The 4,270-nt window shown below is 35.8% G+C and overlaps 1 protein-coding gene across 2 annotated transcripts in view; it reads right to left on the minus strand.

Moving 5' to 3' along the window:
* The window catches only part of DZIP3 (DAZ interacting zinc finger protein 3), a 121,667-nt gene extending 117,713 nt beyond the window's left edge, over positions 1-3,954 (minus strand). For both annotated transcript variants that reach the window (XR_009540770.1, XM_060150637.1), the window contains exon 1: positions 3,830-3,954. The gene's annotated coding sequence lies outside the window, so the exon portion shown is untranslated. The remainder of the gene's footprint in view (positions 1-3,829) is intronic.
* Positions 3,955-4,270: the final 316 nt, after the last annotated feature.

The following is a 4,270-nucleotide window of genomic DNA, read 5'->3' on the forward strand; positions in this document are numbered from 1 at the left end:
ATAAATGAATGAATATTAGCATTTAAAAAATATTTACCAGAATGATTAAAATAATTAAACTTTTTTTAACTACAATGTGGATGCTCACTTTAGCTACTGTCTTTTTAAATTTTTCTGGCATGAATAATCTTTAATAAAAAATATAGTATGGAAATATACTAAGTCTTCAACTTTTAAAAAATTATAAAAGGAACAAATAAAAGAAAAATATATTTATATGGATGAAATTTTTCAAGATAAAAGTAAAATTAGTGATTCTGAAGAAAAAAAAATTTAATAAAACCAAAGTTGCTTCTTGAAAAGCTGAATAAAATAGACAAACCCCTGGAAAGCCCCACTAAGAAAACAGATAACATTATAATGAGAATGGAAATTCAAATCTACAAAGAGATTAAGAGAATTATTGTATACTGATGTAACTTTACATCAATAAATTTTCAAATTTAGAGAAATAGTTGGTACGTTAAAAATTTTTATTTCCAAAGCTAACACAAGAAGATAGAAAAAATTATCAGATCAATAACCATATTACAAATTCAAATATTTTCTAAAGATCTACCACGAAATAAGCTATCAAGCTTGATTTTATAGGCCAGTTGTACGTAATCTACAAGGATCAAATGATTCTATTTGATTCTCATTATTCTACAGCATAGAAAAAAAGATGGAAAATTTCCAATTCATTTTTCAAAAGTAACATACAATCCAAATTCCAAAAGAGTGAATAAAGAAAATTTATTTTAAATTCTCCCAAACATAAATATAAAATCCTGAATAAAATACCTGCAGCATAGCAAATATAAGGTTTGCTACTACTTCTTGTGTGACCTTGGGTAAATTACTTCACCTCGCTCTCATTTTTTTCCGTCTGTAAAATGAAGATCATAATAGTACCTAAAGCATGACATTATAAAGATTAAACAGTTAAGTTCTTAGAACAGTGCTTGGCACATGGCAAATGCTGAATATGTGTTAGCTATTATTATCCTAAAAATAAAATCAATATAATCCACTGCATTATCATTTTAAAGGGAAAAATAAGATATATAAACATTTAATAATTTTTTTAGCAGACATTTTGGCAAATCTTTAAATAAAACTGGTATAAAGGGCAATCGCCAAAACATTTTAAAGAATATTTATCTCACGCCAATAGCACAAATTATACTGTTAAAATACTGGTCATTCCCATTCAATTAAGTAATAAGACTACAATGTTCAATATCATTATGATTATTCCATACTTTAAAGATTACACTAATGAAATAAAGTATAAGAACAAATATTGGAAGGGATGAAATTATTATTTGCAGATGATATATAGCTAGAAAATCTAAGAGAGGAAGCAAAACTGAATCAATGAGGAATTTTAGTCAGTAGGCTGGATAAAAGATATACCAAAAATCAGTTTCTCTTTTAACAGTAGCAATAACAAATAAAAAATTTATAGGAGAAAAAGAGAACCCACTCACAGTAACAAAAATTATATAATACCCAGGAATAAATTTAATGAAAATGGTACAAGACTATATGATAAGCTATATTAAATTTCATTGAACATAAAATACAACCTGAATACTTAATATTGACTACCTCAGCAGTTTCTATATCTTCTCTATCACCCAACCTAGAAACCTGGAATCCCTTCTAGTTTCATCCCTCTCCTCACTCTTCACATTTGAAATCAGTCACTAAGTCCTGCCTATTCCACCTCATATATATTTCTCAAATTTGTCATCTTTTTGCTCTCCACTTCAATTATCTCGGCTATCCTTTGGAAAGATTCCAGTATATTAAATATTCTCCCTACTTCTGGTCTTATCCTCCTCAGAATCATAGCCTGTCTAGCTACCAGGGTAATCAATCTAAAACACAAACCTAACTAGATTAGGCCCCAGTTTAAAACCAGAGATCACCACTGAATTCAGGATGGAGTCCAAGCTCAAGGTTAATAAAGCCTTCAGTCATTTGGACCCAGCTTCGTCTCCTTCTCCTCCTTTCCCATCTTTTTGTGTCTTAAAACATGGCTCTGTTTCTCATATTAGGATACACAAGTATCTCCGACAAAAGATACTTCTCACAGCTACCACAAGTGGTATATCCTACTAAATTTACATCAATTTTTGGTGAAGATTTTTTGAGAAAGACCTTACTTTACATTAAAATAAATACGGAAGAGATGCAAAATTTGTGACTGCTCAAGTTAAAACACAAGATTTCGAAGAAAGATGGCACTTCCAGCAAACAGCTTTGACCCTTTCCCTCAGGTCAAAATGGGGATAATCATGATACATTTGTCATTATTAGTGAAAAATCTGACACTGCCAAACTACTATCACTGTATTTGCCAAGGAACTAAGATGTAACTAATACTTGCTGAGAACATAACTATGCCAGGCAACTGTTCTAAATTCTTCGTTGGTTAACTCATTTTATAATAACTTGACATGATTTCATCTCTACTACTCTCACACTTGCTCTCTACTCCAGCCATAGTGGTGTCCTTGCTGTTCCTTACCCACATTCTCAGGCTCCCATTTCAAGGCCTTTGCCCTTGCTATTCTATCTGGAAATCTTTCCCCTTAGAGAGCATAGGCCTCTTTTTCAACTCCTTGTAGTACTGATATTTCCTCCAATGTTGTTTTCTCTATCCTGACCTCCCATTTCCCTTCCTTTTAACCATAACTCTAGAAGAATAATTCTCTATCTTTTTTCTCCATCTCGCTTTCTTTACTGTGCTTGTTATTTGTTTTTCTTTCCCCTATCAGAAGGTAATGGTAGGATTTTTGTTCTATGACAATAGGATTTTTACGTTATTCACTGAATCTAGTGCCTAGACCACTGCCTAGCACATTCTAGGCTCTAATTATTTACTGAAGGAACAACTTTATGAAACAGATACTACTGTTAGTCAAATTTTACTTTATGAAGAGACTGAAGCAGTGAGAATTTGCCTGTGATCCCATAGTAAAAGGCAGAGCTAGGATTTGTAAGCAGACAGCCTGGCTTCACACTTTACCACAACTGCATGGTGCCTCTAATTTGTGCGGTGAATTCCATATGCACGATCTACTTAGTACATTTCCTTGATTAGACAGTTCCTTCCCAGCCGGTTCCCTGACTGGCAGGTTTAGCGCACTTTATACAGTCAATTGTTTACAGAATGAATAAATGCATAAATACATTAATTACCCAATGATTTACGCCTCAATTATTATTTTAAGCTTTCAGACTTAATTTTTAACTTAATATAAAAATAATTCCTGCCTTTAAAAATACAGTGACGTAGAATACTTTCTTTGAATTGACAAAACATGATTTCTGACAAATGGTTTAATTAAAAGGACGTGTACCCTATTTTTAAAATTTTATCCAAACTGGCTTTTAAAGCTTCATTCAACATTAGCATACATTAAGCAAAAAGCTCCAGAACCAGCCTGACTCATTTCATTATATATACATGCATAATATTATCTTAATGAAAAACCGCGAACAGTGCCATTTCCTTAGACACCAAGATTTATAAAACAATCAACTACGCCAGATAAAAACAGCACCTTCACTTACAAAAACTGACGCTAATCAGAACACCCTCCGGTGCAACACTTGGCTCAGGAGTCACCTGGACCAGCTTTCTCAAACAAATTTGACAACCACTATCATAAGGGCATGACTAACTTGCTACCGAATCCGAATGGCCATAGGTTTACTCTAAGAAACAAACATTCCTGAGTAGAAGGGGTGGACAAATGAGCGGTTTTAAAAAGAGGCCCCTCCCAGGCCGCCTCAAAATCTAGAGCCCAAGATTCTCCTCCTCAGAGCTCCTCACCGTGTCTAGACTAGGGGGAAGCGACCATTTCTCAGGTAGAGGATGATGAACAAAGGAAAAACTGGCCATCCAGCGTGAAGGCCGAGGAACCAAACGCAAACAGACCGCACTGATTAACAGAGACCCCCCGGCCGTCCCACCGGCCCACCGCCCCTTCACAGGTGGAGCCGCAATTGCACTTCTCGCGAGATGTCTCGTCTTCACGGGATCTCGAACTGAAACCTCGCGGCTTTTCGGATCAGGGGGTCTAAAAGGACAACTCCCAGCCCGCCTCCCGTACTCACAAAGGGCCTCGATCCCCACCTCACCCTCCCTCCACCACCACGCCCCTCCCCTCCCTTCCCTTCCTAGAAGGGTCACTTCCCCAGGTTGCCCAGGGACTTCCGCAGCCCGACCGGAACCGGAAGCTTCTGGGAGCGAGTGGGTGGGGGCGAAAAATTT

Source organism: Lagenorhynchus albirostris, chromosome 5 (genome assembly GCF_949774975.1).
Source record: "Lagenorhynchus albirostris chromosome 5, mLagAlb1.1, whole genome shotgun sequence".
In the NCBI taxonomy this organism is placed as follows: domain Eukaryota; kingdom Metazoa; phylum Chordata; class Mammalia; order Artiodactyla; family Delphinidae; genus Lagenorhynchus; species Lagenorhynchus albirostris.